Source organism: Hemicordylus capensis, chromosome 5 (genome assembly GCF_027244095.1).
Source record: "Hemicordylus capensis ecotype Gifberg chromosome 5, rHemCap1.1.pri, whole genome shotgun sequence".
Taxonomy (NCBI): domain Eukaryota; kingdom Metazoa; phylum Chordata; class Lepidosauria; order Squamata; family Cordylidae; genus Hemicordylus; species Hemicordylus capensis.
The window spans coordinates 39,016,252-39,036,640 of NC_069661.1; the positions used below are offsets into that span (position 1 = coordinate 39,016,252).

The 20,389-nt window shown below is 44.6% G+C and overlaps 1 long non-coding RNA gene across 3 annotated transcripts in view; it reads right to left on the reverse strand.

Annotated features, from left to right (window-relative positions):
- LOC128327860 (uncharacterized) overlaps positions 1-20,389 on the reverse strand; it is a 54,247-nt gene that overhangs the window by 22,805 nt on the left and 11,053 nt on the right. For 2 of the 3 annotated variants that reach the window (XR_008308842.1, XR_008308841.1), the window contains exon 2: positions 19,190-19,284. This is a non-coding gene — a long non-coding RNA (uncharacterized LOC128327860). Of the gene's footprint in view, positions 1-18,349; positions 18,494-19,189; positions 19,285-20,389 lie in introns of those variants that run through there. The other variant, XR_008308840.1, reaches the window with a different exon arrangement.

Consider the following 20,389-nt stretch of genomic DNA (forward strand, 5'->3'; position numbering starts at 1 on the left):
GCCACTTGACAAAGTTAAAGCTGCCCATTAGACTTACACGTCACTTCAGACATTCTCTCTGGTCTTCTTTCAGAAGTATTGGCTAAATACTGGACAAAGATGGTGAAAGACAGATATGAAGGGTACTCACAGGCAGCCTAACCCAGGCTAGGGCAGCCCAGCCTGGGTTAGGCTGTGTGTGTGAAGTACTGGGAGCAAGGTCACAACCGGCACTCCTCCCATGCCAAGCCCCACATTTCCAGCAGCAAGCTGGGGGGGAGGAGCATCTGTGCCGAGCGCAGTGGCTGCTCTAATGCAGGCCTCCTCAACTTCGGCCCTCCTGCAGATGTTGGCCTACATCTCTCATAATCCCTGGCTATTGGCTACCGTGGCTGGAGACTGTGGGAGTTGTAGTCCAAAAACAGCTGGGGGGGGGGGCCTAAATTGAGCAGGCCTGCTCTAATGAGAGCAGCTGCCACGCTCCTGCCCCAGGGCACACTGGGATGCGGGAGGGGGAAGTCCTCCTGCTCCTAGCGTTTCCCGTTGCTGAGCTGCTGCTCATGTGGGTGTGCAGCACGGCAGAGGAGGACAGTGGCTGCTCATCTGCCGGGGAAGGCAGGCAAGGCACCCACCCTCCTCTGCAAGGTCGTGTGCACGACCTCATTTTGTTTCTAAACCAGCCACACCATTAGTTCTCCATGCTGTTGCATCTGCTGTGTCGGCCTCTAAGGATGATGGTGCTTTCTCCTAAAACCGGTCCTGACCATAGTACCAAACCACAAATGGAGGAAATCATACTTCCAAAAAGAGGCAGGCAGCTAGAACAATGATCATTCTAAGATGAACTGGCCCATTTCTTAAGTTCCATGTCGGAGGCCATGATCCAGGTGCTCCCACCTTTAGATGCAAGTTAGCGGTGATCAAACACAGGACTTTTTCAGTGGGGGTACCTTGGTTGTGGAATGCTTTTTCTCCCCTGTGACACTCTTCAGACATTATACTGTACCTGCATTCAGATGTCATACAAATTTTACTGCTTTACCTGTGTTCAGTATAGCATATGAATAACCATACCTGCATACAGATCTGTACCTGTGTAAACAGATTGCGTGATTGCTGAACATAACATGTTACAGCCAGTGCGGTGTAGTGGTTAGAGTGTTGGACTAAGACCGGGGAGACCTGAGTTCATATCCCCATTCATGGTGACAGTCACTGGATGACTCTGGGCCAGTCACTTCTCTCTCAGCCTAACCTATCTCACAGGGTTGTTGTGAGGAGAAACATAACCAAGTACACTGCTCTGGGCTCCTTGGAGGAAAAGTGGGATATAAATATTACATTTATATGTAATAAATAAGGCTTTGATTGGCATCAACTATGTTGTCCTTTTGAAGTTGCCAGATAAATATTGCTTTATTCTCACAGGTTTTTAACTGTATAATTTTATTTCTACTGCTTCATGATTTTATGCTGCTTTTGCATTTGCATTTAGCCACTACTTTTATTGTGGTTAATTTTAATTACTTTGCTGTTAGATTACTGGTGGTGTTATATTTATTTTTTAAAAAAACACATTTATTTATTAGTTACCTTGGAAATGATGGTTGAAATGGGAGCGATGAATCTTCTAAATAAAATAAATAATAAAATGCATGCTGTGTCCATGGAATTTTTCATGAGCCAAAAACTGTTACTACCAGGTTGCTTTGACCTCAAAAGCTAAATGACTGCTCTAAATCTCAGGTTAGTGGAGAGGTTTCTGCCCTAGCAAACAAGCCAGTTTAAATTGTCGTGCAGAACTGTTCCCACAAATGTGTCATAACCACAGGCCTGTCAGACTGACTAATAAACCAGGAACTCTTATGCTTCCAAGGGTGTGGTTGGCTGTGGAACTTTAAGCTTCAGTTTACAAAGAACCCATCAGAATTAATCTAGGGGTCTGGTATATAATTATTTTATCATCTCATTAGAGAGCCTTTTAAAGCCATCAAATACTGTATACAGTATACAGAGGAAGGTGTTAATTCTTCCATTGCTTTCTTTTCTGCAGATTATAGCAACATCTGCACTTTTAGTTTTACTCCTACATATAATGATAAACATTAGAACTTTTATTATAGAACTGTTTATCATCATTTGTAATAAATCTACATCTTATGCACTTGATATTCTTTAAAGGTATCTTAGAAATCAGTGGGAATTGGATGCAAAAAATGAACTTTATTCTAAGACCTTATCCTAAAATATACACCAGAGATTAATGTTAATCCAACAGATCCTGGCAGAAGGTGGGTAAGAAAAAAAGAAAATACTTTTGATCAGAATTGTCCTCCTCAAACACCTGGAAATGGGGCTGCATAATAACAATGGCTGACATGATGAGCATCCCTCCGTCAACAGTAGGGACCCACAGGGACTGCGGCAGCACTTAAAAGGGAGGTCCAGTGATGTAACAGAGGAGCTTCTGTGGAACGACTAAAAACTGTGTCCAGGCAGCAGAGCAGCGCTCCTTCCAGGGTATGGAAGTGGGGGTGGGTGGGTGCATGACAGAAATAATGACACTGACCATAAACTGCCTGACTATAAGTTTCCAAAAGGCAAACACACAAACACGCTAGCAAACACCATCAAGGGAAGAGCTGTGATGCAATGGAAATGAAGTCTACCTGCTTGCACAGCAGATACCTCCAACTTAAGCAAGTAAAAGTGAAATGACATGCTACGTGTTTTAGTAATGGTTCTTTCTTCAGACTTCTTTAAAAAAAAAACAGTACAGTTTCTAAGACTACGATTTTGCATGGAAGATAGTCTGGAAGTTCCTTCTAAACCCTTTCCCTTCACTTCATTTTGCTGCCCATATCACACACACCTCAAGTGGCTTTTATCTCTACAAGGAGAAAGTTAGATGTACCCATATCTTTCCCCAAAGCTTAGGCCCTGCGTATTTAAGAGAAATTCTTCTTTGCCATGAGCCCCACCACCTGTTAAGATCATCTGGAGAGGTTTGTCTGTGGGTGCCACCAACACGCCTGATGGCTACTCGGGAACAGGCCTTCTCCGTTGCAGCCCCTGAACTTTGGAATGCACTCCCTGTTGAGATAAGAGCCTCCCCATCTCTGGCAACTTTTAAAGCCACTGAAGATGCATTTATTCAACCTGGCTTCTAATTAGATTTATGGTTTAAATTTTTATTTTTTATTTTTTCAATACTGGGTTTTAAATGTTTTAACATTTTTAATGTTTGATGTTTTACATTATTATAATTGTAAACCACCCAGAGATGCAAGTTTTGGGCATTACATAAATGTAATACATAAAAATAAATAAAATAATAAAAAGGTAGGAGGGCAAAAGCAGCTTATTTTCAACAGGATTTTGCAGGATTGATTTTTGACAGGATTTTTCCCTCTCTCCTCTCACTGTTCTTTCACTTCAAACTGTACTACAGTTGTATTCTTCACTGGAGAGAGAGAGAGAGAGAGAGAGAGAGAGAGAGAGAGAGAGAGAGACCATGGAAGTATATATAATGAGTATATGTAATTCTACCCTAATCAAAACCATATAGTATAAGGGGGGGGGGGAACCCCACTGTTGTTAGCCAATCTGACCTGAGCTGTGAATCCAATTCAAATCTCACCTCTGCAATAAACCCACTAGGTGGCCTTAGGAAATAGGGATGTACATGGAACCGGCTGGCCTGGTTTGGTTTGAGTCTGGACTGGACTCGAACCTGACTGGGCCAGTTTGGTCCAGCACCTCCTTGAACCCCACCCCCCTGATCAGATCGGTCCGGAAAGGGAGGTTCACAACCTTTTTTTAAAAAAAGGAAAAAAATTACCTTATCCCCCATGGGAGAGCCCAGTAGCGCAGAGGCCAATAGCACAGGTGCATGACCTCCAAAATGGCCACCGGGCCGCCGGGAGAAGGGCAAAAACTGGCTGAGGAGCGGCTGACATAAGGAAGGCCGGCGGGGGGAGGGAGAACCTCTATGGACCTCCCCGCCACCTCCAGGAACTCTCCCAAGGGGGATAAGTTAAAAACAAAAGAACAAAAAATCCCCAAAACATTCACAAATCCCCTAACAGTCAGGGGGTGTTCGGTCCGGGATTGGACAAAACAGGGGGTGGTTCGGTTCCACCCCAAACCATTGAACTGAACCAGTTCAACATCGAAATGGCTCGACATCAAGCCAGCTTGCACACCCCAATTAGGCAAGCTACTCCCTCCCAGCTCGAACTCCCCAGCTACAATATGAGGATAATGCCACTTATCTCACAGTGTCTGTAAGGATTACATCAGGATAAGACATGTGACGCACTTGCACACTCAGAAAGCACTACATCAATGCTAAGTATTATAATTACAGATTATAGAACTTGTGAACTATCACGCTGAAAACTGCTCATCAACTAGGCATGGTAACTAGCAGACTAAACTTGATGCTTCCCTCTGGGGATTGACAAAAGTTGGCATTACCAAGCACACAGCAGGCCCACAATGCATAGCTGGTGGTCTGTACGACAATCCACAGGTCATAGCTTGTGCTGGCCAGACTTTAAATATTATAAGCCAGCTTGCTACTGGCAATTAGTGATTAATAGCTATAACAGTATTGACATATAGAAGACTAGGAGATTTTACTTTTCATAATTGCAGGTGGGAATACAGGTAAAAACAGAGTAGCTCCATTCTTCTCCCTTTTTAAGGATTACGGGAATTATTTTGGAATTAATAGCCTATTAGGCATGTAGGAACACACTATAATTAAGTTTTTAAAAATCCAGTCATCTCTTTGTTTCCTGGGCTTGGTTAAAATTAAAGTGTCTCCATAAAGTTCCCTTTCCAGGAAACTCTGCAACTGTTTAACCATAAACAAAATACCTCAGTTTTCCTTTTACTCAATTGTGAGAGAATGGAACAGGTTCGAGACACCTTTCCAGCAGCTGAAAGATGTTCTTTGCTGACAAAAGAGAAAGAAAAGAGCTACAAAATAACACTCTCATTAAGAGCAAAATTAATACTCTGCACTCTAGTTAATACCAATTTCATCATCTACAGCAGCCCCTTTAAGCTTAGCAGGCACAAAACATTCAAAGAATCCTTGGTTGAGAAAAAGAATTTTGCACAGTCCTGATATCCTAGTGGAGCCTGGAACAGCCAAGAACTTTACATGCTCTTACTAAGTTTGGAGAGCAGAAAACAAAGAAATTGAGGCGCACCTAGATAATTTTGGAGCCTGGACCTAAAGGCCTTTGCAGCACCACCACCACCCCGCTGCAAGTTAAGCATCATACCCCTACACACACACACACATACCATGACACAAACTGAGGCTCTACACACGATCTGTGTGTACAGCCTAACCAGAGGTGCTCTTACCCCTGGACTTTGGGGCCAAAGTCCAGGGCCTCTACAGCCCCTGGGCGACCCCAACTCCTCCTTACTCTATCACGGGTGGCGTGGTCACCCGGTGGAGCATGATGCTGCTTAATTTGCAGGGGGGAGGGCCTCCAAAAGCCTTTAGGTCCAGGTTCCAAAATTACCAAGGTGCACCTCTGAGCCTAACCGGGCTCTGCAGGGAGAGCAGGCTTAGCCCACTCTCCCGGCAGACGAGCAGGGAGCTCGCCCTGGGTGGCTGGATCGGCTGCCCACACAATTACCAGCTCTGTCACGGAGCCGGTTGGGCCAGTGGGGATCAGGTGCCACCCAGCCCCCAGAAGTCCCAGAATGCCCCGCGCGAGTGCATGGGGCATTCTGGGGAGACCCCCGAGGCTGGGAGGCTTGTAGGAGCTGCCTGGTTGGGGTTCTCCTTGTGAGTCACCATGGCACGGAGCCGCACTGTGGTGACTCATGATCGGTGAAACGGGGTTAGCGGCGCGCTCACTCCACTAACCTTGTATAAGGGTTGCGGCAGTTAAGGAGGTTTGCTGCTGGGAGCCACACAGCTCCCGTTGTAGCACATGACCTCCAAAAACTGGGCTAGGCTCCCCTATCCCAGTTTTTGGAGGTCATGAGAATTGCCTCACAGTATTTTTAACACATGGGTTCCTGAGGGCTCAAACAGTAACTGAACTCGCAAGAATGAAAGAATATAAACAGGTATATTTATGCAAATATGAATTAGCAGAAACGTTTCAACACGCAATGTAACATATTCCTATCCCACATATTTCTTTCCCCACTCGCCGCTCTGTCTCTAAAGCAGAGGGCACTCTCATCTTCCTGGCACAGCACTGGCCAGCAGTGTGCTGACCACACCACCTGAGAAAGACATTCAAACATTTTACAATATATCCTTCACTGCAAAGAATACCTGAATAAATATATGTGATTCACAAAATCCAAAACTGAACTGAACTCTAATACAGTAGCATCAAATACTGTTTGGGTTTAATTATTTATTATTATTTAATATATATATTTCATACTTTCCCATCTAAGTAGCCCTAGGCAGTTTACAATAAAGAACAAGTAGTTCTGGTAATAACTAATCTGCCTACTTTTCTTTCACTATACCTAATACTAGACTAAATTTGGTCCAAATTGGTTAGGCAGTTCATAAGTTAGCCCACCTGCACCTCAAATGTTCACACATCTGCCATCTTGAATTGGGATGGATGACATCATCACAAACTATGCCTTTGAGATGTCCCTATGTATCCCTACAACTGTACCAAATTTGGTCCAAATCAGTTCCCACTTGCGCCTCAAATGTCCACGTGTCCATCATCTTGAACTGGGATGGATGACCTCATCACAAATTACACCACTGAGGTGTCTCTCTGTGTCATTCACTACAACAGCATCCATCTCCTAAGGGGAACATCTTACAGTGCTCTTCATTCTTGCATGCAGAAGGTTCCAAATTCCCTCCCTGGCATCTCCAAGACAGGCCTGAGAGGGACTCCTGCCTGCAACCTTGGAGAAGTTTAGACAATATTGAGCTAGATGGACAAATGGTCTGACTCGGTATATGGCAGCTGCCCATGTTCCTAAAAAAACACATCTTATGTTAAGTAGTTACTAACATAGGAAGTTTGGACAAAATTCTCCTATGTGTTGGTGCATTTCCTTTCGGACCAGGGCATGGTCTCGAGGCACATGATACAGCCATCTTGCTAAAGCTAAGTAGGTCCATGTCTGATCAGTGGTTGGATGGGTGGCTATGCGAAAAAACCCCACACACTGCCTCAAGTTCCATGATGGGAGAATGACAGGGTAGGAATGAAACAAATGTAATATAATAAATGAAGGCTCACCATTTAAGCCTGAAAGTTACATTTCCCTGCAATTTAAAATACCATAAAACTGTTGGTTGGGCAGTAATGGAGATTTAGAAGGGGGAAAATGGGGATGGGGTATGTATGTATGTATGTATGTATTGAAAATGTTTGTATAGAAATCTGTACTGAAAATTTTTGAAATGTATCTTTCTACATGTTGAATTAAAATTATTTTTAAAAAGAGGTGGCGGCTAGTTCTTCTTCCCTGCTCTGTTAACATTAAGCACCAACACTCACCATGTAGGCTTGCACAGTGGCTTTATTGTCTTTTTTTCCTCTTGCTGTTTTGACACATCTGTTATTTGCCCCTCTGTCCCCCAAAGTAAAACTGATTGTCCACATTGAGCAGATGATGAACAAATCAATATAAATAAAATAATGTCTGCTAAGTTCAAACCAAACCTAAGCACAGCCATTTTTGAGGTTTCAGAGGTTACTCTAGCTGCTTTTCAACCAGAAAGATTTTCAATTTTATGAGCCTCTGCACTGCCACATTCAGAAAGAAAGCAGAAGAGGCATGGTGCTGTTAGAGAGGCTATTTTTATTTTATTTTATTTTATTTTATTTTATTTTATTTTATTTTATTTTATTTTATTTTCACAGATATGTGCTCTGCCCGGTGTTCCTCAAGAAAATCAGTACTAGTGAGATTTTCATCAAAGTTCTTCAGACGTAATAAGCAGGAATAAGATTCAGATCAGGTTCTCCCATCTGAGTCTCTGATGATTTTTGCAGTTCACCCATCAATGTATTACAAACACTGTTAGTCTTTAGGCCTGATGACTGTGAAAAATAGTTACAGAATTAGAAAAAAGAATGTCAGAGGTTTGCGGGGGTTTGCAGGGGAGCAGACAGTCTGCTCTGGGCGGCTGCAGCGTCCACCCACACAACTGCCAGCTCCATCACGGAGCCAGCCAGGGTTGGGGAGTTCGGGGGCTGTGCAGCCCCCGGAAGCTCCAGCATGCCCTGTGCAAGCACGCAGGGCGTTGGTGGAGAGCCTCCCGGCTGGGGGTCTACTAGTGAGTAGCCGCGGCGCGGAGCCGTGCTGTGGCAACTCACGATTGGGAAGCCCGGGTTAGCGGAGCGCTCGCTCTGCTAACCTGGGCTTTGGAGAGGGCTACTTAAGCAGGTGACCCGCTTAATAACCACCGGGCTTGCAGCCAAGCCCAGTGGTTCCCACGATGGGACGAAATCGGGCTAGCGGAGGCTAGCCCAGTTTCGTCCCATCGTGTGAATAGCCTCTCAGAAATATAGCAAAATGAATGGATTTTTTTAAAAAAATTCCTACACTTCTAAGTTCATATATCATAGTTATTCAAAAAGTGAACACCACAGCAGCACAGTCTTCTATGGATGTTATTCAAACATAAAAGGGGATAGAGAACAGGATTGGACCTTCTGAACTTCCATGTCTACATGATTGCTTTTCTGCTGCTAGGACTGTTTGCGATTCTATTGCTTGCTTCTTATAATGGTTTGATTGCTGCACAGCTGTACTACATTTTTTTATTTGTGGTTTAAATTTTTATTGTAAGCCACCCTGAGCTTTCTCAGGGGGACAGCGAGATTTAAACTTGTTGGCCCCTGTTGGCGCAGTGGTAAAACTGCCGCCCTATAACCAGAAGGTTGCAAGTTCGATCCTGACCAGGGGCTCAAGGTTGACTCAGCCTTCCATCCTTCCGAGGTCGGTGAAATAAGTACCCAGAAATGTTGGGGGCAATATGCTAAAATCATTGTAAACCGCTTAGAGAGCTTCCAGCTATAGAGCGGTATATAAATGTAAGTGCTATTGCTATTGCTATTGCTATTGCTACAATAAGTAAATAACATGTAAAGATGGTTAGGAGTGTGAAGAAAACTGGGTTGCTTGTTTCAGTTCAAGTTCAGACTTGAACCAGACTGGGCATGTTCAGTTTTGTGCACCCCAAACCCCCATCCCCGGTTCAGTTCAGATTCAAGGGGCTCGTGATTTATTTATTTTTCATACTTAGAACCACCACCACCCCTGAACAGACTGGGGGGGGGGGGTGGTTCAATATGTCAATAGGTCCAGAATCGAATCTGTTCACACGTCCCTAAAGACAGCCTCTGTTCATACAATTGTATTTTTCTGCACAATAACAACCTCTGCTTTTCCAGAGTTTCCCAATATAATGGTAGATCCTGCTGCATATATAATTGTACACATGAATGTGTGGACATCAAAAACATGCAGTCCTTTAGGATGTGCCTAGAACTAATTCCAGCAGTTAGATTCAAATTTGAACCGAATTCAAACTGGACTGCTGGTCCACAAGCCAGTTCGAGTTGAATCAACCCCTAATTTCGTTTGACAGTTGAACTAAGTTGGACCTGTGTTAACCGGTTTGATTTAGTTTGAGGGGTATGCTTGTAAAGGGGAATCTGGTGAGGATTGCTATTTACAAGCAAAGGTGGGGTATAGTGATCAGCCACCTCTCCCAAAGTGTCAGGGATATTTTGAAGTCTCCACTGGAACCTAAGGATGCTTCAGAAGGGTGGAAGCAACAGGACAAGAATCTCCAAATGTTATTTTTACATGCTGTTGTTTATTACTGTTTTGTATGTATAGATAGTTCAGTTAGGAAATTAAGCTTTGTGTTCCCAACCCTTTGAGACAGGAGTTGTCAATTCCGATTTCCAGGCACCTGTTCCAATTTAAGGAGGGGTGATCAGCCACCCCTCCCTCCTAAAGTGTTAACCAGAAGTGAACCCTGCCCTGACTGACAGGCTGGTGGATTCCAGGGCTCAGCCAATCAGCACACCAGGTGGGTAGGACCTAGAGAACTGTTGGGAGGAAGAAGGCAGTTCTTTGTTAGAGAAGGACATGTGGTCAGGAAGGATGGCTGCAGCAAAATGACTGTGGGTCTGGAAAACCAAGAGGGCAGGAGGCTTGAATCTCAACTGGAGTTTGGTGAGTTCAAGAAAAGGAAGTCTGAGCTTTAGAATTGGGAGGTTTAGTCTAGGGAAATGTTTGTTTTGTCCGATCTTGCATTAGAAGTTATATTCCTTGTGTGTGTGTGTTTTGCATATTCCTGATATAATATTCCTATTATAGTTTACCTACAATGTAATTGAAACAAGAAACACTAACCTACGCTCCATCAACTAGGGCGTAGAAAAAGAATCTGTACGCATTCAAGTGTGCTTTTGCATTTTCCTACATACCTGTTATTTGTAACTGGATAACCAAGGTTTTTAGAGTGTGCCGCCTCAACTTCATTTGGGGTGTTTTTGAGGTATTCTTGTAAACTACTGGATATTTTTATCTGTAACCAAAGCTGAGAAAGCCTCAGATGGAACCAGTCTGTGGTACTTGCATAAAGCTGTTTTTCTTTTTGTTCTTTTCTTTTACAAACCTCTCTGGGTTATTTTTTTAACTCAGGAAAGGGGGCAGGGCTAAAAGGGGGTTTACTCTAGTGCAAACACATCCTCAGTAGCTCAGCAGCTATCAGTTATCACACCAGGGGTAGGCTTGCATGTGATTTTTGTACTTTTCCAATAGCAAAATAAAGAGAGTTTCCTCTAGGAATTCCACCCCAAGCCCAGGGAGGTTCAAACTCTGTAATAAAGAGGGGTAGTGGCGGCAGCTATTTTTGTACCTACCAAAAAATACAGAAGACTTTTAGGAGAAGCCTAGTTATGCAGCTCAGCAGGGATGATTCAGCATTTCTTTCCCTCACATGAGCTTGCTCTGAGACAAAGGCTTTAATCCGCTACTGGTGGCAGGGGGGACCTCTGTCTTTCAAATACTTCTAATGGGGGCTGGGTGGTGATGGTGAGAGGGTACCTTACCACTAGCAGTGGCAACAGTAGTAACGGCTCCTCTAAACTCCGGAGTGGATCCAGCACTCCTAATAGTGTGGGTTGGTTCTGGCCTCCATGCATGTGCGGAGGCCAGAACCAGACCACACTGCTGGGAGTGCCAGACCTGGTCCAGAATTTAGAGGAGCTGCCACTGTCACCCCAACACCAGTGGTAAGGTGCCCTCTTGCCAACCCCACACTCCAGCCACCATTAGAAGTATTTTAAAGGTAGGGTTCCCCCTTTTGCTTTTAAAGGGGAATCTTCACCAGATTTCCCTTTACAAGCATACCCCTTGAACTGCCAAATCAGTTCCAAACTGGTTCCATTCAAACCAGGGTCAGTTCGGTCTGAACTTGGACTGGAATTCCAGGGGGGGGGAGTCCAGTTCGCGTCCAAATTTGGATCGAACCGGGTTTGAATTGAACCAGATGTGAATAGAACTTGTTCTGCACATCCCTTCTCCCTCCCTCCAGACATTCATGTAACAGCTTAACAGCATTGTTAAGGTGTGCTATAATCGAGGGTTCCAAAAAGCCATATTAAGCCTGTGCTCCTATGCACACCTACTTTACAGTAAATACTTTGGGGTGAGGGTCATAGTTCTGTGGAACAGGACATGCTTTGCAAGCAGAAGGCCCCAGCTTCAATCCCTAGCATCTGCAGGTAGGGCAGGGAAAGATCCCTGGCTGAAACCCTGGAGAGCTGCTGCCAGTCAGTAGCTGAGACTTAACCAAATGTGTGCATTAGAAGCTCAGTGGGGATGCAACGGGGTTCTGTGTGCAGCTCCCCCAGGTCTGCTCTGAGTGTGCTTCCTTTCTAACAAAGCATTTCCAGACAGTGGGCACCAGGGGTGTAGCTATAATTGAGGGGATGGGTTCAAAGAACCCAGGGCCCCCAGCTCCTGAGGGCCTCCCAGCTCCATCCCTCCCTATTTTCATCATTATCTCCCTCACACCAAGAGGCTGCCGGGCAGTGGGGCAAACACATGCCCCCTAGCTACCCACTTGGTGGACAGAGCTTGGAAATTTAATCCTCTGGCACAACAGCACATGCTTACAACTGGGGGATATGTGCATAATCCCTCCCCTCCCCGATGCATCCCCAGAGGGCCTCCTGGCACACACACTATATTAGGATGCCAGCCAGTGTTGGCAATACTGACTTAAACATCCGGGGCACATAATTGTTGATATGTTTATTGGTGTATATATTTATTTAGCACATTTTTAGACCACCCCATGCAGAAGTCCCTGGGTGGTTCACAATCTAGAAACACAACAATTAAAACATCAACACAATTAAAACAGTTAAAAATACAGATAAAAATTCTAAAACTTAAAAATAAACTAAAAGCCAGACTAAACAGGTATGTCTTCAGGTCCTTCTTAAAAATATCCAGAGATGGGGAGGCTCTAATTTTGTTAGGAAACATGTTACAAAATCCTGGGGCGACCCTAGAAAAGGCCCGGTTTAAAGTCGCTACCAACCAAGCCGGTGGTAACTGCAACTGGACCTCCTCAGATGATCTTGATAGGTGGTGGGGTTGATGAAGGTGTTCTCTTAAATACCATGGACCCAAGCTGTTTAAGGCTTCATAGGTAATGACCAGCACTTTGTATTTCTCCCGGAAACTTATTGGCATGAATTGTCCAATTTAACCATACAAGAGGAGCCGCTGGACACCTCCACGATAGATTCTGCAGTAACTGTAGAGTCTAGTTGTAGTGACCAGTCTCCCCATGCTCTAAAGAGTTAACAGGAAGTGAGCCCTTGGCTTGACTGACAGGCTGGTAAACTCCAGGGCAACCAATCAGTACACCAGATGTGTTGGACCTAAAGATCTGTTGCTGGGATTTCTGGGAAGAAGAAAGGATGTCTGCTCTGAGAGCATGGAGGACATGCTGCAATGGAGTTTGCTATAGCAGGATGACTGTAGATCTTTGTAAGACAGGACTGCAGGAGGATTGATTCTCATCAGGAGTTTGGTGAATTCAAGGACAGGAAGACAGGGCTTTGGCTTTGAGAATTTAGCCGAGGAAAAGAGTGTTTAGTCAGACTGCGCGTCAGGAATTTATTTTGCTTTGGTGTGTGTACTTTGCATTGTCCTACATATGTGTTCTTTGCAACTGAGTAACTAAGATTTCAAAGTGTGCCACCCCAGAATCATCTGGTGCTTTTGAATTATTCTTGTAACCAACTAAGTATTTTTAAGTGTATCTAAAAATCTAAAAGCCTCAAATGGAACTAGTATGGTCCTCCACCCGCCCCCACCTGCCCTGTTATTTACTTTTTACAAGCCTCCAAGGGTTGGTTATTAACACAGCAGGAGAAAGGGGGGCTTGAAGACGGATTTCTGTGATGCAAAATACATGTCAATGAGAGCATGGTCAAACTAACAATTAACTCCATGTACAGGCAGATGCCTTGGAGAACAATTGGATTTATACACTTGCTTGTTAGCAAGGAGGAAAAGGTGAACAGGGATCTTTGATCACTCCAATTCCTATTCAGAGTAGCCTGTAGGAGAGATCCAGTGGCAGCAGGAACCTACCAGAACTTCTGGGTTTACCACAATCTTTTTCTTAGCTTTCTGGATTTTGAAAGCTAAGGATTTTTAATCGTTCATAGGCAGCTTCTCTGAGCACCCTGTGGAAATGACTTATCACTAATAGGAGTCATTCCTGAGCTAGCTGATTGAGAAGGCTGCTAAGAGCCGGTTAAAACCAGTTCAGGCAGTTTATTCATAAATTTCCACTACCCACAATACACCACATTAGTTCAGCTTGAATAAGAGATTTTGAGGCGATTCTCACGATCACCCAAAAGCGGGCTACGGGAGTCTAGCCCACTTTGGGGTGATTGTGTGCTGCAACGGGAGCCACACAGCTCCCGGTAGCTAACCCTCCTAAATACTCCTTCCCTAAGATGAGGTTAATGGGGTGAGAGCTCCGTTAACCTCATCTTTTTGCTTGTGTGTTGCCGCGACATGCAGCGGCACACGTGTAGACCCCTGACCAGGAGGCTACAATTAGCCTCCCAGATTCAGGGGTCTCTCCAGGGTGTCCCACTCTCCCCGCAAACCCCCTTACGGCTCTTCTTACTGATTGTGAAAAGAGCCTCCTTACCTGGAAAAAAAACCCCAAACCTCATTTAAAATGTTAAATGGGTTTTAGAATTCATGTAAAATGATCCATCAGGTAACTGATGTATCCAAATTCTCATTCAAGGGAGGAGGGGCATGTATTAACCCTCTCACAACCCTAGACAACTCTGCTGGATGTGAGCTTACAGAAGCAATGTGAAAAGAACTGCTTCTTTGCTGCACGCATTACCAGAGTGTAGATCTTCAAAGGCGCTCTGTGTTGGAATCTGTTGGATTCGAGGCGAGTCTTTCTCCACTTCTGCTCTAGCCTTCTACCTTGCTGCTTCAACCCCCATACTTCTTCTGTATACCAAGGGGCTAATTTAGAAGCAAGTTGGAGAGCGGGCAAGGGGGCAATCAGGTCTACCGCTCTGGTAAGTTGAGTTCCTTATTCCAAGTCTGAACCAGGGCATCGGCAGAATTGCTGGCAGAACCAGCTTCAAAACCTTCGAAGGCTTCTTGCAGTTACCATCAGGCAACTGTGTACAGTGAACATGGGTCACCCAAAGGGGCTAGGAGGGCACCCAATGAGAGTGGAGCTGGGGCTACACACTGCCTGCCTCCACAGCCTCCCACCCCTCGCCTACCTCCTCTCTTGTCAGTGCCAACAAAAAGGTGGTGCACATGAGACTAGAGCTGGGGCCAGGGGAACTGCCCGCACCCCACCCCTTTCTCCCATCAGCACTGGCAAAGTCAATGAGGGCTCATGATGTCACCACCCAGCACATATCACCAGGCAGTAATGACAATAGCCCATGCAACAACTGAGAAGGAGAAGCAGGCAGACAGCTGTGGAGACAGGAGGCACATGGCTTCCCCAGCCCAGACCTCATGCACATTGGTTCTTTCTAAGCACTGATGAAGGGGACAGCTGTGTAGGTCAGAAGTGGCAGCAGTGGAAGCCACCAAAATATCTAGCTGTGGGCTATCCCTCACATTGCTACACAATTGAGACAGATCAATGATCTGACAGCATCGTGGTGTGGTGGTTAGAGTGCTGGACTAGGACTGGGGAGACCCGAGTTCAAACCCCCATTCAGCCATTCAGAGTCACTAGCTGGGTGACTCTGGGCCAGTCACTTCTCTCTCAGCCTAACCTACTTCACAGGGTTGTTGTGAAAGAGAAACTCAAGTATGTCATACACCGCTCTGGGCTCCTTGGAGGAAGAGTGGGATATAAATGCAAAAAAATAAAATAACAACAACAACAACAACCAGATTTACTTCTGAGTAACCAGCCATTAAACTGGGCTGCACAAAGCACAATTCTTTCCCCTGTATCTTTGGAGATCTAAAAATGCAAGTGCTCAGAGCGCTCTCTCTCTCTCTCCCTCTCTGCTCTTCTGTTTAGTCAGTGGCTCTTCCCCCATAAGCGTGTTAATTCCCCCTTTCACCCTAATCTGCTCTTTCAGTGCAGGCTATGGATACCCCATGGGTCTTGTTCATAAAAAAATATTTTTCAAGCAACATTCTAGCAAATGCTATTAGCTTTACAAGTGTGGGCTGTGTTTGTATTTGATAGAATATGCAGTTCATTTAATCACATTTCCATTAAGCAGAAGAAGGAATTGCTTGCTTATCCAGGGAATTCATAATTCCAGTGGAGAACAAGATGAAAAGGAGGCACTAAAGTAGAAAATATGCATATTCAGTAAACATAAAAGAGAACCATGTTATTCAAAGAGAAGAGCACAAACTACAAAGCTAAAGTGGGAGTAAATTGCCCACCACTAAACTACAAATCATGAATTAATTTACTTACAACCTGATCCTCAGAAGCTGGCAAAGCTGATGAAAGGCATCCCAATGGTAGGGGAGGCCACAGAAGGGGCTCTTTCCACAGGTACTGTGAAATAATTGTTGGTGGGAGGTGGGGTGTGTGAGAGGTTGCCAGAAGCAGGCCCTGAGAGAGAAGGGCATATCAATTAAGACACGATCAATGGGTTTGTCTTTAAGGTGCCATAGCACTCTTGGTTGCAGGGGTATCCCAAAATGGGAATGGGCCCTTGGGACAAGAAGTGAAGATGGGCCGCTGTGTTCCACCCCACCCCACCCCTTCTCTGCAACCTCACATGTCATTGCTGTGAAGAACATGGTGAAAAACAAAACATTATCCACACGTAAGTACAGACCTCCCTTGGGCAAACTCTCTCTCTTTTTTCCTGGGAGGGCTCCCTTGTGATGGAAACTCAGCAGAAGCAGCTTTTTACAATAATGTGTAATTCCTACACATCACACCTTTGTAAAAGACACAAGAGCCCTGGGAAAGGGATGGCGGGGAGGGATGGTAACCCTTTTTCAAAAGGAAGATTCAAATTATGTTTGGGGGATCTGGATGCCAATGACAACTATGAGCAAAATGATTCTGTCATTGTCATTAAACTGTTTTCTATTCAAAACAGGGAATTGCTCTGTGGTTCAAGAGCTATACTTTAGACTGTATGTATAGCATCCTTGATAGGAAATTTGAATCCAGCCGTTGCATTAAGCACAAACTGCATTCTTTGCTGTGTGACTAATTTTTCAGATAACCAACACTGATTTAACTGAGTGATGGGTTGTGGGGAGAGAAGGAGGAATTACAATGCATCATCTGTTCAGGTCATTCAGTGTTTCACAGGTTTAATCAGGCTTTCTTCATCCTCCATTACACTCATTAGGTCCTGTTAGGCTAGCGCTCAGATTTGATCTGTATCTTGGTAAAGACTATTGTGGATGATTAACTGTAATTACCAGTAATGGCCCCATCCCTCCTCTGAGTAGGCTGATGCCATCATCGTGTGCAGGCATCTGCTCTGCGGTGAACAGGCTCGGTCTATTACCCGTTTGCTTAATCATGTTTGAACCCACAGGTTGCTCTCTGGGTGGGCTCATCCCATCATCTCCCCAGCTACACTCATCTTTAAATATTGCAGATTGACTATGCTGTATGAAGGACAATGAAAGGCAAGCAAATGTCATGGAAAACAATAAAATCAATAGAACACTCAAACATCAGGTAAGCTTTAAAACTCTTTTGAATGCTTATAATGCTTCCTTAAATTCTGTGTCAAGCACTTTTTGCATCAAGAGAAACACATATGAGTGTTAAAGTAAGGTGCGGTGACCATGGACACTATCCAGGCAGATTAGATCATGTTTAGATTGGTAGGAGCATAATCCAGATAATGCTAAATAGGGCTGCACAACATGTTGTCCAATTCTGATAGTGTTCCGAAATTTGCATATTCAGCTCAGCCAAATTACCAATAAAACCAAAAAAGGGGGGGGGACCAAACATTGCACTTGCACCAACAGGAGGCTTGGCTGGTGATAAAGCAACCTGGTGATTGACTTTCACCACCACCACCCCAACCCCCGCCTTACAATACGGGTACTTACAGCTTGCCATCCAAGGCGTGAGTTCTCAGCTTAAATGCTTCAGATGATTACACCCCAACTTGGAGCAGCCTGAAAACCTAGAGCTGATTGCTCTAGAGTTTAGCCAACCAAGTGTAGGGAGCATCACCCTCAACGCACACCACACCTCATAGCCTTTAAGGGAGGAGAGCTGGTCTTGTGGTAGCTAGCATGAATTATCCCCTTTGCTAAGCAGGGTTCACCCTGGTTGCCTTTGAATGGGAGGCTACATGTGAGCACTGTAAAAGATTCCCCTTAGGGGATGGGGTCACTCTGGGAAAAGCAAGCATGTCCCAAATTCCCTCCCTGGCATCTCCAAGATAGGGCTGAGAGAGACTCCTGCCTGCAACCTTGGAGAAGCTACTGCTAGTATGTGTAGACAATACTGAGCTAGATGGACCAGTGGTCTGACTCAATATATGGCAGCTTCCTATGTTCCCAGGAAGGAGCATGTTGCAAAGAGCACTGAAACCCAGAATGTTGGGGGCAATATGCTAAATCATTGTAAACCGCTTAGAGAGCTCCGGCTATAAAGCGGTATATAAATGTAAGTGCTATTGCTATTGCTATTGCTATTGAAACTCCACCTCCTCTCAGGATTTCAACCCATCTCAAAGCCCAAATACTTTGTGCTTCATTTGAAGCTGGGTGGGGCAAATAAGCAATACCCAGGACATGCCTAGGTGAGCGGTATCATTCACCTTACTTTGATGCTGTTTGGTGCCTTTTCCTTCCCCAGATGGGTGCCACTCAGAGTTGGTACCATTTCTTCTTCTTCCTCTCCTCCTCCTCCTCCTCCTCCTCCTTCCTCCTCCTCACTTTCCTTGGATTCATTTTCCGACACTGCCACTTAATTCTATTGCTGGTAGTGACCCGTAGGATATTTGTCAATGTTATCATGGTAGTACAACTGATACAATGGCACAGACTCTCATAAAGAAACTCACATGAGTCGCCACAAAATTGGAGTGTGGACAAATGAGGCTGAGACCAGTGAGAGCAACAGTAAAAGAAGCTAAGAAGCATCTGCTGTCAGGGTAAAAAAAAGGGCACTGAAGCAACACATGCTAAAAAATGCCAGAAATGGGAAGTGCTTTTCAACGTCCCTAAATGGGGATGGTAGGGCATATGCTTGAGTGGTAGGGCATATGCTTTGCATGCAGAAGGCCCCAGGTTCAATCCCTGGCATCTCCGGGCAGGGCTGGGAAAAACTCCTGCCTGAAACCTTGGAGAGCCACTGCCAGTTCATTTAGATGAATCCATGGTCTGACTCAGCAGAAGACAACTTCCGATGTTTCTAAAATACACACAACACAGAGTTAGTAAACTGACCTCTATGTTTAGCTCCCATTGACTTAAATGGAAGACATTTAAGCACACGGTGAATTTTGCTGCTTAAATAAGAGGGACTTAAATGCTAGGTTTGGTTGGATGGTATCCATTAGTCTCAAAGGGAGAATAAAATACATGTGTAACTCTAGTTTCAGGCTCAACTGTGCTGAATTGTGGCTGGTTTGTGCCCTATTGTAATAGCTGTAATTCTAGAAACATTACTTACTCAAATGAACAGTTCTCCAGCATGTCTCCAGTTTCGTTGATTCCAGTCCTTGGGTAAGTAGTGTTGTACTTTTTGAACATAAGAGGCTTCCCACTCTGTGAAAGACACCATCATTTAAGGATTTTAGAGTTGGCTGGCCAGTGTGAAATTCTAGCATTTGAAACAATAAACTGTGGCTTAACTAAAACAAATATAAGACTGCATCAACGGTTACAGTTGGCAAATGTGTTTACAAGTGGAGTTCCTGACTTGTGAAGACAATTATATACCAAGCTCTAGGGCTGACGTTTTGTCACCACTCAAATTTAGAACTTCAAAATTTGTATTTGACTTTTGGCTGAGATTTCATGTAATCTGAAGCATATCTCTTCAGCTTGACAATGGTTTCAAGACATCGTTCATTTTTGTGTATACCTTTTACCCTTCCTTCCTCCAGGAAGATTAGGACAGTTCATTTTTTTTGGCTCCCCTCCCCACCCTCTAGAGGTATAGCCACCATAGAGATGGGGTGTGCGGGTGAGTACCGAGGGGCCACTAGTGACCTGGGGCCACGAGTCGCCTCTCTGCCTTTCACTAGTCTTTGATGCCACCAACAATGCAGCCACCCCAACCATCCTGCGCCATCCCAGTGATAACAAGTGACCCCTTTCAGACAGCCTGTTCTCGGCACATCGAGGCAGCCCTATGTCATCAAGCTGGTGTGGTTGCGCCAGCTCGGGGTTGTCATCAGGCCACGTCAGCCACAACACTGAACTCAGCTTGGCTGCTCTCCAGCTTGGCCACAGAGAGTGTGGTGAAGGCAGGAGCAATTTTGATCCTTAATGTGTCAGATGGTTTCTAATTGGAGCTGTAAGCTTTAACCAATGACTTGACAGAGCAGGTAATTGTGATTAAACAATAGGGGCTGAAACGGCACATTTGCTTGCTTTTCACACGGTGTTGTCACTGGACTAGTATTAAGGAGTGAAGGGGGGAAAAACCCCTAAAAATGTCATTTCCTTCTTGCAATGAATGGTTGTTTTTATATATTACATTCTAAGTTGTGTCACGTTTCTTTCCTTCAGTTTCCTCAAAAATGCACCCATATTGAGCTTTTGAATATATAGATTTATGTTAAGCTGATTGATGAATTGATTAACCGAATGCCTTCATTTAATGTTTTGAGAAGACATCTGCCTACACCCAAGAGATGTATAGGTA